Raw genomic sequence first — 15,174 nt, forward strand, 5'->3', positions numbered from 1 at the left:
ACGCAACAAACGAATCAAGGCCGGACATCCACACCGGCTTGACCTTGTGTTTTCGGCATTTGGTTTCCCCTGGATACGTGAAACACGGGAATTTATTTGTAATTAAATGAAATAAAATACCTACTTTTATTAAAAAGAAGTTGTTATAACATTCTGGAACTCTCTGTTCTACTCACCGAACGCCCACAAACAATTTCCTGCATGGTCTTGGTCCTCTCCACATTAAGCCGACTCTTGCCGTACCTGATGCCGAATCCATGTTCCCAGGCATACACATTGTAGAAGTCATATGCCTCACCAAGAGAATCAAAAGTTGTAGCCAACTTTGGGTTGATAACATGATCTCCCCTGTTCTGTGCATAAGCTTTGATGGATTGCTGAGGGCTCCGATCCGGTCAGGACATGGTGTGCGGTCTGGGGGACGACGGCCAACCCTAACTCTGCAAGCATAAGCAACCAGCACTTGATCCATGTGTTGTGACTAGAAGATTTTCCACTTTATATAGTACTAGCTATGTAGAGCCGTTGTGTATAATTTTACCATTGGCCATGTTACATTCCATTTCATAATCACAGATGGAGACTGTCACACGAGCCGATTCATTTACAGTGCACCGCACAAATCGTGCCAATTTACGCGACTGGTTATATCAGCCTAAATGAAATCAAGTAACATATCGAGTTATGCTGAACTGCATTATCTTCTTGGATCTAATCCTTAGCCACCCAATCACTGGGACATGTTAGAGAATATGTTTCCGTAGCATCTCAAACTCCTTTCCTTCTCCTACTCAAACTCCTTGTAATATTCCTTGTACTCCAAGCTTGGCTTCGGCCGCATCAATCAATATAAACAGAACCGCGGCTCCCCTCGAGGGAGTAGGAACGCTTATTATCTTTCATGGTAATCAGAGCCACCTCTTCTCCTACATCTAGCCACAAATCAAAACCCTAGAACCACATATCATCGTCTCCATGGCTTCTTCGTCCGGCGTCGGCCTCAACCTCGGATCGCCGCCATCTGAGAAGCTAGCAAGAGGAAACTTCATCCTCTGGAAGACCCAGGTGCTCCCAGCCCTGCGAGGTGCGCAGGTAACCGGGCTCCTGGACAACTCTGACGCCGCTCCACCCAAGACTGTGGAGATCACAAAGGCGGACAAGACGACGGCCCTCGAGCCGAACCCTTTGTACGGGCCCTGGATCGCCAAAGACCAGCAGGTCCTGTCATATCTTCTCAACTCCATGTCTCCAGAAATCCTTGCGCAAGTCGTCAGGAAGGACTCCACCTATGAGCTCTGGACGACGGTGAACAATCTCTTCGCCTCGCAATCACAGTCCCGGATCACCAATCTAAGGATCGCGATCACCAATACCAAGAAGGGCACAATGTCGAGCTCGGCGTATATGGCGAAGATGAAAAGCCTTGGGGATGAACTAGCTGCCGCTGGTCGTCCCGTCTCTGATCCGGAGATGGTGGACTACATACTCGCAGGACTCGACCGCGACTACGACTCCGTGGTGGCGGCGATCGGCGCTGTCAAGAACACAATCACCGCCGATGACCTCTTCGCTCAGATCTCCGCCTTTGATCAGAGGATGGAGATGCTGGGAGACTCGTCTTCAGGCGGGTTTCATTCATCTGCCAACGCCGTCTACAGAGGCCGCGGCCAGTCCCGTGGTAGATCCCATGGGCGAGGAGGAAGAGGGCGCGGCCGCGGTGACCGCGGTGACCGCCAGCCTTCTCCTGCAAATAGAGGCGGCGGATTCAGAGGACGCCCTCGACAGCAACAGCAACAGCAGGTACGCGAGCAGCAGCATGACTATCCTGAGTGCCAGATATGCTATAGACATCATCCAGGAGGTGCACGTGTCTGCTGGTGGCGCTATGAAGAGAATGATCAAGAAGAGAAGGAGGCGCATGCTGTCTCCTATGGCGTGGACACTAATTGGTACGCAGACAGTGCAGCAACAAATCACATCACAGGTGAACTTGACAAGCTGACAGTACGGGAGAAGTACAATGGAGGCGACCAAATTCGCACGGCAAGCGGTTCTGGTATGAATATCACCCACATTGGTAGTTCAATTGTTCAAAACCCCATGAAAAATTTGCACCTTAAAGATGTCTTGCATGTTCCTCAAACTTCCAAAAATCTTGTTTCTGTTCATCGATTCACCCTTGATAATAATGTTCTTATAGAATTCTATCCTCACTTTTTCTTGGTTAAGGATTTGAGAACAAGGAGAATCATTCTTAGAGGACGGTGCGTGGGAGGCCTCTATCCACTCATATCATCATCATCATCTTCATGGTCCAATAAACAAGCAAATATTGTCACCAAGCCATCATCATCAAGGTGGCATAGTCGATTAGGTCATCCATCTTCAGTCATAGTTAAATATGTTCTTAGCAAAAATAAACTCTCTTATGAGAATAGTGTTGAGTCAGTTTGTGATCCGTGTCAACAAGCAAAAAGTCATCAATTACCCTATCCCATCTCTACTAGTGTGTCTACTGCTCCTCTACAACTTATATTTTCAGATGTATGGGGACCAGCCCCTACTTCAGTTGGGAGATTTTCTTACTATGTAAGCTTTATTGATGACTATAGTAAATTTAATTGGATTTACTTGTTAAAGAAACGGTCTGATGTATTCCAAGTCTTCATCAATTTTCAAAACCTTGTTGAACGCAAACTGAACTCCAAGATCATTGCTATGCAAAGTGACTGGGGTGGTGAGTATGAAAAATTGAACTCTTTCTTCCAAAAAACTTGGTATTTCACATCATGTCTCTTGCCCTCATGCTCATCAACAAAACGGATCTGCTGAAAGAAAGCACTGTCACATAGTTGATATGGGGCTAGCATTGCTAGCAAATGCATCCATGCCACTCAAATTCTGGGATGAAGCATTCTTAACCGCTACATATCTTATCAATTTGCTTCCTAGTAAAGTCATCAAATTTGAAACACCTATTACACGACTCCTTGGTGTCACACCCAACTACACATCTCTTCGTGTTTTCGGTTGTGCATGTTGGCCCAACCTCAGACCCTATAACACACGCAAACTCGCTTTTCGCTCCAAAAAGTGTGTCTTCTTAGGCTATAGTCCCATGCACAAAGGAGTTAAATGTCTAGATGTTCCTACTGGTAGGGTCTACATATCCAGAGATGTAGTTTTTGATGAGTCAGTGTTCCCTTTTGCTTCCCTTCATCCCAATGCTGGTGCACTTCTCCGCAAGGAAATCCTTCTTCTTCCTCCACATCTTCGGTCTTTTGATCATGGGGGCGACAGTTGTACTAACCAAAGTGATGATATTCCTGCTGGTATTGGTTCTTCTCTGTTGCCTGTACAGGTCTCTGGTGAAAACGGCGCTCAAAATGATCAAAATTTCGAAAATCAAGCTCAAGATCATCTTATATTTCATGCTGAGGAAGGAGACGAACCTGGCACAGATGACGAAGCTGATCCGGCGACGCCCACAACTCCTGTTCGTGCGCAGACCTCGGATCCCGCGGCCAAATCAGCCTCGGATCGCGCTCCCACCAACCACAGCGCTGATTCAGCAGCAGGCGGGACCAGCTGCGGGGTCGGCTGCGGGGCCGAACCCGCCTCGCCCAGCGCGCGCCACTCCCGCGCCGCCACCTCAGCAGCAGGCGGGACCAGCCATGGGGCCGAATCTCCCTCGCCCAGCGCGCGCCTGCAACCGCGGTCGGGCGGTCGATCCGCTGTGCCGGCTCGGGCGGCTGGCACCCGTGTGGTGGACACACAAGCGGCCACACCAACGGCTACAGGATCCTCTGCGCAGGTGGTGCCAGATTCGCCTGTGTCATCACATGCAGCTTCCTCGGGATCTTCTGCGGCGAGTGCTCCTGTGGTCCAGCCAGCAGTTTCTTCACGAGTTATGACTCGATTACAGAAAGGTATACGAAATCCTAAAATAAGAAAAGATGGGACTATACCATATGGAATGTTGTGTATTTCAGGAGAACCAACAACATTGAATAGTGCACTTGATGATCCTAAGTGGAAGAAGGCAATGGATGAGGAATATTCTGCACTTATGAGGAACAAGACATGGCATCTTGTACCAAATCAGAAAGGTAAAAGTATCATCGATTGCAAATGGGTTTACAGAATTAAAAAGAAGGCAGATGGCTCCATTGACAGGTACAAAGCACGTCTCGTTGCAAAGGGTTTTAAACAACGTTATGGTATTGATTATGAGGACACTTTCAGTCCTGTTGTTAAAGCTGCAACTATCAGACTTGTGCTAGCCATTGCTGTATCCAAAGGTTGGAGTCTACGACAGCTAGATGTACAGAATGCGTTTTTGCATGGCATTCTAGAAGAGGAAGTGTTTATGAGACAACCACCTGGTTATGAGGACAAGAAGTCACCACATTATGTTTGCAAGCTTGACAAGGCACTCTATGGTTTAAAACAAGCACCCAGAGCATGGTACTCCAGATTGAGCTTACAGTTGAAATATCTTGGTTTCATTGCCTCCAAAGCTGATACATCATTGTTTATTTATAACAAGGCTGGAGTAGTCATTTTTGTGCTTATATATGTTGATGATATCATCGTTGCAAGTTCTTCATAAAATGCTACTAATGCACTTCTGCATGATTTGAGCTCAGAGTTTGCCTTGAAAGACCTAGATGATTTGCATTTCTTCCTAGGTATTGAGGTCAAGAAAACTCAAGATGGAATTGTGTTAAATCAGGAGAAATATATCACTGAGCTTCTGTCTCGCATGGGGATGAAGAATTGCAAGCCAGTTCCTACACCTTTGTCTTCCTCAGAAAAACTTTCAGCATATGAAGGTGTGTCACTTCAGGAGGAGGAAAGTACAAGGTATAGGAGTACTGTGGGAGCATTACAATATTTAACTCTCACACGTCCAGATATCTCATTTGCTGTCAACAAGGTTTGTCAATATCTGCATGCACCTACCTCTGCACATTGGTCAGCTGTCAAGAGAATTGTAAGATATGTAAAGCATACTATGGGAATAGGACTTCATTTCAAACGTCTAATTCCTCTCTTGTGAGTGCATTCTCTGATGCTGACTGGGCAGGATGCAGTGATGACAGAAGATCAACTGGAGGCTTTGCAGTATTTTTTGGGTCTAACCTTATTTCTTGGAGTGCCAGAAAGCAAGCCACCGTGTCACGGTCAAGCACAAAAGCTGAATATAAGTCCTTGGCAAATGCAACTGCAGAAATCATTTGGGTTGAATCACTTCTTGAGGAATTGGGAATCAAGAAGAATCGTATCTCATGTTTATGGTGTGATAACTTGGGAGCAACATATTTGTCCGCAAATCCTGTGTTTCATGCAAGGACAAAGCACATCGAAATTGATTTTCACTTTGTGCGAGAAAGGGTTGCAGCCAAGAAACTCGAGATACGGTTTATTCCCTCCAAGGATCAAGTAGCAGACGGTTTTACAAAGGCATTGCCATCAAGACCATTTGAGGAGTTCAAGAGTAATCTTAATCTAGGGTAGTTAAGATTAAGGGAGGGTGTTAGAGAATATGTTTCCATAGCATCTCAAACTCCTTTCCTTCTCCTACTCAAACTCCTTGTAATATTCCTTGTACTCCAAGCTTGGCTTCGGCCGCATCAATCAATATAAACAGAACCGCGGCTCCCCTCGAGGGAGTAGGAACGCTTATTATCTTTCAGGACAAATAATCTTGCTGCTACAATACTGTATGATCAGGTTCGTGTTGAGCACATGGCGTTGCTAATGGTGGGTCTGCACTCTGCACTCTGCACACCATTCAGCTTAACTGAAACAATAAATGCTAAGGACTAACTGAGTTTAACTGAAACAGTAATCATCTTGCCAAGGATTAATTAAATCACCTTTTGGTCCAGCCGGGAGCCTGTGGGTTAATTCTGCCTGTGGACAGAGCGGCGGACTCGGCAGGCCCGCCATCGGCCCTGCGCAAAAGCCCTCCCGGCTTCCCGCGGACCTCCTCCTCCGCCGCGAGGATGACTGCCATCGCCGGAGCAGAAGCGCGGCTCCCGGCCTCGTCCCCATCGCCGACGACCACGCCGGCCTCCCCCGCCGCCGGCTCAAAGATTAGTAGCCTGCTGCCAATACGACCCCCGTAAATGAGATGATTTCGTCAGAAAAATCATGGCATCAGCTGGAGCTCAAAGATTGAAATGCGGCATTCAGCTGGAGCGCCGTACCTGTGGACTGGGTCGAGAGGGAACACCATTTTCCGCGGCGGATTGGATTCAGTTTGAGTGAGCGAGTGAGTGAGGTTGAGGACGACCGCCTCTGGCTTCTAGCATACGGTTCCTTCCTTCATTCACCCCAGTCGCCGAGCTCTCCCGATAGTTCTTTTAGGTGAACAGTGCTTTCATGGGCCACGGTGCATAGGATGAACGGAAATTCCGATGACGAGATGAGCCACGCCCAAGTCTGCACTCTGTACTCTGTAGCACTCTCAAACAAGTTCAGTGGATGCAAGAAAAATTCATTTGGTAGCATACACGGAAACCTGACTTGCACAACCATAAGCTTTGGACGCTGATAAAGCCCACGCATATCGTATATTAGACATGCACCCACACATCGTGTGTGCTGTGAACAGGAGGTAGCCCATACGGGCTGTGTGTGGGTGGACATTAGAATTACCCACACGTGTGGACGCAGCTACTTCATACCACACGCCTGAAGGAAATATGCCCTAGAGGCAATAATAAAGTTATTATTTATTTCCTTATAATCATGATAAATGTTTATTATTCATGCTAGAATTGTATTTTCCGGAAACATAATACATGTGTGAATACATAGACAAACAGAGTGTCACTAGTATGCCTCTACTTGACTAGCTCGTTAATCAAAGATGGTTATGTTTCCTAACCATGAACAATGAGTTGTTATTTGATTAACGAGGTCACATCATTAGTAGAATGATCTGATTGACATGACCCATTCCATTAGCTTAGCACCTGATCGTTTAGTATGTTGCTATTGCTTTCTTCATGACTTATACATGTTCCTACGACTATGAGATTATGCAACTCCCGTTTACCGGAGGAACACTTTGGGTACTACCAAACGTCACAACGTAAATGGGTGATTATAAAGGAGTACTACAGGTGTCTCCAATGGTCAATGTTGGGTTGGCGTATTTCGAGATTAGGATTTGTCACTCCGATTGTCGGAGAGGTATCTCTGGGCCCTCTCGGTAATACACATCACATAAGCCTTGCAAGCATTACAACTAATATGTTAGTTGTGAGATGATGTATTACGGAACGAGTAAAGAGACTTGCCGTTAACGAGATTGAACTAGGTATTGGATACCGACGATCGAATCTCGGGCAAGTAACATACCGATGAGAAAGGGAACAACGTATGTTGTTATGCGGTCTGACCGATAAAGATCTTCGTAGAATATGTAGGAGCCAATATGGGCATCCAGGTCCCGCTATTGGTTATTGACCAGAGACATGTCTCGGTCATGTCTACATTGTTCTCGAACCCGTAGGGTCCGCACGCTTAAGGTTACGATGACAGTTATATTATGAGTTTATGCATTTTGATGTACCGAAGGTTGTTCGGAGTCCCGGATGTGATCACGGACATGACGAGGAGTCTCGAAATGGTCGAGACGTAAAGATTGATATATTGGAAGCCTATGTTTGGACATCGGAAGTGTTCCGGGTGAAATCGGGATTTTACCGGGTTACCGGGAGGTTACCGGAACCCCCCGGGAGCCATATGGGCCATCATGGGCCTTAGTGGAAAGGAGAAAGGGGCAGCCCAAGGTGGCTGCGCCTCTTTCCCCTCCCCTAGTCCTATTAGGACTAGGAGAAGGTGGCCGGCCCCCCTCTCTCCCTTCCCCTCCGATGAATCCTAGTTGGACTAGGATTGGGGGGAGGAATCCTACTCCCAGAGGGAGTAGGACTCTCCTGCGCCTCCCTCTTTGGCCGGCCAGCCTCCCCTCCTCTCCTCCTTTATATACGGAGGCAGGGGCACCTCTAAACACACAAGTTGACACAAGTTGATCCACGTGATCGATTCCTTAGCCGTGTGCGGTGCCCCCTGCCACCATATTCCTCGATAATACTGTAGCGGAGTTTAGGCGAAGCCCTGCTGCTGTAGTTCATCAAGATCGTCACCACGCCGTCGTGCTGACGAAACTCTTCCCCGACACTTTGCTGGATCGGAGTCCGGGGATCGTCATCGAGCTGAACGTGTGCTCGAACTCGGAGGTGCCGTAGTTTCGGTGCTTGATCGGTTGGATCGTGAAGACGTACGACTACTTCCTCTATGTCGTGTCATTGCTTCCGCAGTCGGTCTGCGTTGGGTACGTAGACAACACTCTCCTCTCGTTGCTATGCATCACATGATCCTGTGTGCGCGTAGGAAAATTTTTGAAATTACTACGAAACCCAACATGATCCTGAGTATGCACCGTTGCAAAAGTTCTTCGTGCTGAGACACCACGTGATGATCGGGTGTGATAGGCTCTACGTTCAAATACAACGGGTGCAAAACAGTTGCGCACGCAGAATACTCAGGTTAAACTTGACGAGCCTAGCATATGCAGATATGGCCTCGGAACACGGAGACCGAAAGGTCGAGCGTGAATCATATAGTAGATATGATCAACATAATGATGTTCACCGATGAAACTACTCCATCTCACGTGATGATCGGACATGGTTTAGTTGATTTGGATCACGTGATCACTTAGAGGATTAGAGGGATGTCTATCTAAGTGGGAGTTCTTTAATAATATGATTAATTGAACTTAAAATTTATCATGAACTTAGTCCCTGATAGTATCTTGCTTGTTTATGTTGATTGTAGATAGATGGCTCGTGCTATTGTTCCGTTAAATTTTAATGCGTTCCTTGAGAAAGCAAAGTTGAAAGATGATGGTAGCAATTACAAGGACTGGGTCCGTAACTTGAGGATTATCCTCATTGCTGCACAGAAGAATTACGTCCTGGAAGCACCGCTGGGTGCCAGGCCTGCAGCTGGAGCAACGCCAGATGTTATGAACGTCTGGCAGAGCAAAGCTGATGACTACTCGATAGTTCAGTGTGCCATGCTTTACGGCTTAGAATCGGGACTTCAACGACGTTTTGAACGTCATGGAGCATATGAGATGTTCCAGGAGTTGAAGTTAATATTTCAAGCAAATGCCCGGATTGAGAGATATGAACTCTCCAATAAGTTCTATAGCTGCAAGATGGAAGAGAACAGTTCTGTCAGTGAGCATATACTCAAAATGTCTGGGTATAATAATCACTTGATTCAATTGGGAGTTAATCTTCCAGATGATTGCGTCATTGACAGAATTCTCCAATCACTGCCACCAAGCTACAAGAGCTTCATGATGAACTATAATATGCAAGGGATGAACAAGACTATTCCCGAGCTCTTCGCAATGCTAAAAGCTGCGGAGGTAGAAATCAAGAAGGAGCATCAAGTGTTGATGGTTAACAAGACCACTAGTTTCAAGAAAAAGGGCAAAGGGAAGGAAAAGGGGAACTTCAAAAAGAACGGCAAGCAAGTTGCTGCTCAAGAGAAGAAACCCAAGTCTAGACCTAAGCCTGAAACTGAGTGCTTCTACTGCAAGCAGACTGGTCACTGGAAGCGGAACTGCCCCAAGTATTTGGCGGATAAGAAGGATGGCAAGGTGAACAAAGGTATATGTGATATACATGTTATTGATGTGTACCTTACCAATGCTCGCAGTAGCACCTGGGTATTTGATACTGGTTCTGTTGCTAATACTTGCAACTCGAAACAGGGACTACAGAATAAGCGGGCACTGGCAAAGGACGAGGTGACGATGCGCGTGGGAAACGGTTCCAAAGTCGATGTGATCGCGGTCGGCACGCTACCTCTACATCTACCTTCGGGATTAATATTAGACCTAAATAATTGTTATTTGGTGCCAGCGTTGAGCATGAACATTATATCTGGATCTTGTTTAATGCGAGACGGTTATTCATTTAAATCAGAGAATAATGGTTGTTCTATTTATATGAGTAATATCTTTTATGGTCATGCACCCTTGAAGAGTGGTCTATTCTTACTAAATCTCGATAGTAGTAATACACATATTCATAATGTTGAAACCAAAAGATACAGAGTTGATAATGAAAGTGCAACTTATTTGTGGCACTGTCGTTTAGGTCATATCGGTGTAAAACGCATGAAGAAACTCCATACTAATGGACTTTTGGAACCACTTGATTATGAATCACTTGGTACTTGCGAACCGTGCCTCATGGGCAAGATGACTAAAACACCGTTCTCCGGTACTATGGAGAGAGCAACAGATTTGTTGGAAATCATACATACCGATGTATGTGGTCCGATGAATATTGAGGCTCGTGGCGGATATCGTTATTTTCTCACCTTCACAGATGATTTGAGCAGATATGGATATATCTGCTTAATGAAGCATAAGTCTGAAACATTTGAAAAGTTCAAAGAATTTCAGAGTGAAGTTGAAAATCATCGTAACAAGAAAATAAAGTTTCTACGATCTGATCGTGGAGGAGAATATTTGAGTTACGAGTTTGGTGTACATTTGAAAAACTGTGGAATAGTTTCGCAACTCACGCCCCCCTGAACACCACATCGTAATGGTGTGTCCGAACGTCGTAATCGTACTTTACTAGATATGGTGCGATCTATGATGTCTCTTACAGATTTACCGCTATCATTTTGGGGATATGCTTTAGAGACGGCCGCATTCACGTTAAATAGGGCACCATCAAAATCCGTTGAGACGACGCCTTATGAACTATGGTTTGGCAAGAAACCAAAGTTGTCGTTTCTTAAAGTTTGGGGCTGCGATGCTTCAACCTGATAAGCTCGAACCCAAATCGGAGAAATGTGTATTCATAGGATACCCAAAGGAAACTGTTGGGTACACCTTCTATCACAGATCCGAAGGCAAAACATTTGTTGCTAAGAATGGATCATTTCTAGAGAAGGAGTTTCTCTCGAAAGAAGTGAGTGGGAGGAAAGTAGAACTTGACAAGGTAACTGTACCTGCTCCCTTACTGGAAAGTAGTTCATCACAGAAAACTGTTTCAGTGACACCTACACCAGTTAGTGAGGAAGCCAATGATAATGATCATGAAACTTCAGATCAAGATACTACTGAACTTCGTAGATCAACCAGAGTAAGATCCGCACCAGAGTGGTACGGTAATCCTGTTCTGGAGGTCATGCTACTAGATCATGATGAACCTACGAACTATGAAGAAGCGATGGTGAGCCCAGATTCCGCAAAGTGGCTAGAAGCCATGAAATCTGAGATGGGATGCATGTATGAGAACAAAGTATGGACTTTGGTTGACTTGCCCGATGATCGGCAAGCGATTGAGAATAAATGGATCTTTAAGAAGAAGACTGACGCTGATGGTAATGTTACTGTCTACAAAGCTCGACTTGTCGCAAAAAGGTTTTCGGCAAGTTCAAGGAATTGACTACGATGAGACCTTCTCACCCGTAGCGATGCTTAAGTCCGTCCGAATCATGTTAGCAATTGCCGCATTTTATGATTATGAAATTTGGCAAATGGATGTCAAAACTGCATTCCTGAATGGATTCCTGGAAGAAGAGTTGTATATGATGCAACCAGAAGGTTTTGTCGATCCAAAGGGAGCTAACAAAGTGTGCAAGCTCCAGCGATCCATTTATGGACTGGTGCAAGCCTCTCGGAGTTGGAATAAACGTTTTGATAGTGTGATCAAAGCATTTGGTTTTATACAGACTTTTGGAGAAGCCTGTATTTACAAGAAAGTGAGTGGGAGCTCTGTAGCATTTCTGATATTATATGTGGATGACATATTACTGATTGGAAATGATATAGAATTTCTGGATAGCAAAAAGGGATACTTGAATAAAAGTTTTTCAATGAAAGACCTCGGTGAAGCTGCTTACATATTAGGCATTAAGATCTATAGAGACAGATCAAGACGCTTAACTGGACTTTCACAAAGCACATACCTTGACAAAATTTTGAAGAAATTCAAAATGGATCAAGCAAAGAAAGGGTTCTTGCCTGTGTTACAAGGTGTGAAATTGAGTAAGACTCAATGCCCGACCACTGCAGAAGATAGAGAGAATATGAAAGATGTTCCCTATGCATCAGCCATAGGCTCTATCATGTATGCAATGCTGTGTACCAGACCTGATGTGTGCCTTGCTATAAGTTTAGCAGGGAGGTACCAAAGTAATCCAGGAATGGATCACTGGACAGCGGTCAAGAACATCCTGAAATACCTGAAAAGGACTAAGGATATGTTTCTCGTATATGGAAGTGACAAAGAGCTCATCGTAAAAGGTTACGTTGATGCAAGCTTTGACACTGATCCGGACGATTCTAAATCGCAAACCGGATACGTGTTTACATTAAACGGTGGAGCTGTCAGTTGGTGCAGTTCTAAACAAACCGTCGTAGCGGGATCTACATGTGAAGCGGAATACATAGCTGCTTCGGAAGCAGCAAATGAAGGAGTCTGGATGAAGGAGTTCATATCCGATCTAGGTGTCATACCTAGTGCATCGGGTCCAATGAAAATCTTTTGTGACAATACTGGTGCAATTGCCTTGGCAAAGGAATCCAGATTTCACAAAAGGACCAAACACATCAAGAGACGCTTCAACTCCATCCGGGATCTAGTCCAGGTGGGAGACATAGAGATTTGCAAGATACATACGGATCTGAATATTGCAGACCTGTTGACTAAGCCTCTTCCACGAGCAAAACATGATCAGCACCAAAGCTCCATGGGTGTTAGATTCATTACAGTGTAATCTAGATTATTGACTCTAGTGCAAGTGGGAGACTGAAGGAAATATGCCCTAGAGGCAATAATAAAGTTATTATTTATTTCCTTATAATCATGATAAATGTTTATTATTCATGCTAGAATTGTATTTTCCGGAAACATAATACATGTGTGAATACATAGACAAACAGAGTGTCACTAGTATGCCTCTACTTGACTAGCTCGTTAATCAAAGATGGTTATGTTTCCTAACCATGAACAATGAGTTGTTATTTGATTAACGAGGTCACATCATTAGTAGAATGATCTGATTGACATGACCCATTCCATTAGCTTAGAACCTGATCGTTTAGTATGTTGCTATTGCTTTCTTCATGACTTATACATGTTCCTACGACTATGAGATTATGCAACTCCCGTTTACCGGAGGAACACTTTGGGTACTACCAAACGTCACAACGTAAATGGGTGATTATAAAGGAGTACTACAGGTGTCTCCAATGGTCGATGTTGGGTTGGCGTATTTCGAGATTAGGATTTGTCACTCCGATTGTCGGAGAGGTATCTCTGGGCCCTCTCGGTAATACACATCACATAAGCCTTGCAAGCATTACAACTAATATGTTAGTTGTGAGATGATGTATTACGGAACGAGTAAAGAGACTTGCCGTTAACGAAATTGAACTAGGTATTGGATACCGACGATCGAATCTCGGGCAAGTAACATACCGATGACAAAGGGAACAACGTATGTTGTTATGCGGTCTGACCGATAAAGATCTTCGTAGAATATGTAGGAGCCAATATGGGCATCCAGGTCCCGCTATTGGTTATTGACCAGAGACATGTCTCGGTCATGTCTACATTGTTCTCGAACCCGTAGGGTCCGCACGCTTAAGGTTACGATGACAGTTATATTATGAGTTTATGCATTTTGATGTACCGAAGGTTGTTCGGAGTCCCGGATGTGATCACGGACATGACGAGGAGTCTCGAAATGGTCGAGACGTAAAGATTGATATATTGGAAGCCTATGTTTGGACATCGGAAGTGTTCCGGGTGAAATCAGGATTTTACCGGGTTACCGGGAGGTTACCGGAACCCCCCGGGAGCCATATGGGCCATCATGGGCCTTAGTGGAAAGGAGTAAGGGGCAGCCCAAGGTGGCTGCGCCTCTTTCCCCTCCCCTAGTCCTATTAGGACTAGGAGAAGGTGGCCGGCCCCCCTCTCTCCCTTCCCCTCCGAGGAATCCTAGTTGGACTAGGATTGGGGGGAGGAATCCTACTCCCAGAGGGAGTAGGACTCTCCTGCGCCTCCCTCTTTGGCCGGCCAGCCTCCCCTCCTCTCCTCCTTTATATACGGAGGCAGGGGCACCTCTAAACACACAAGTTGACACAAGTTGATCCACGTGATCGATTCCTTAGCCGTGTGCGGTGCCCCCTGCCACCATATTCCTCGATAATACTGTAGCGGAGTTTAGGCGAAGCCCTGCTGTTGTAGTTCATCAAGATCGTCACCACGCCGTCGTGCTGACGAAACTCTTCCCCGACACTTTGCTGGATCGGAGTCCGGGGATCGTCATCGAGCTGAACGTGTGCTCGAACTCGGAGGTGCCGTAGTTTCGGTGCTTGATCGGTTGGATCGTGAAGACGTACGACTACTTCCTCTATGTCGTGTCATTGCTTCCGCAGTCGGTCTGCGTTGGGTACGTAGACAACACTCTCCTCTCGTTGCTATGCATCACATGATCCTGTGTGCGCGTAGGAAATTTTTTGAAATTACTACGAAACCCAACAACGCCAACAAGTACTACTCATCTTCACCCTGCGTGTGTGGCACAAAGCAAAAATGCCCACACGTCCTGGCGTAGCTACTTTAGGTACCCGCGGGATGACGATTTAGTTGCCATCCTGGATGGCAGATGTAGTATCCGGTATGGCAAATGTAGTTGTAAAAGCATGTCAACTTTATCTGTTTTGGTTAATTATAGTTGCCATGTCTAATTTATAGTAGTTGCCGCGTGTAATCAAACCGTAGTTATCGTGTGTGATTAACTACTTGCCACATATGATCAAACATTAGTTGCCATGTGTGTTTACTTAGTTGTCACGTGTGGTCCAACCATAGTTGCCATGTATGGTTAATCACACTCGCCATGTGTGCTTATCTGGTTGCCACGTACGCGCAATTGCAGTTGCCGTCTAGCAAAGAATCACAGTTGTCATGTGTGTTTACCTAGTTGACACGTTCGCGTAACTGCAGTTGTCATCCACAACATAGGAGTGTCGTGTGGGCGAAAAGCAATTCGCCCACACGCGCATGGACTAGGTGGTGGCTGTATGGGCAGAAACTAGTTCACCCACAC

This window comes from Triticum dicoccoides, chromosome 7A (assembly GCF_002162155.2).
Source record: "Triticum dicoccoides isolate Atlit2015 ecotype Zavitan chromosome 7A, WEW_v2.0, whole genome shotgun sequence".
Classification (NCBI taxonomy): domain Eukaryota; kingdom Viridiplantae; phylum Streptophyta; class Magnoliopsida; order Poales; family Poaceae; genus Triticum; species Triticum dicoccoides.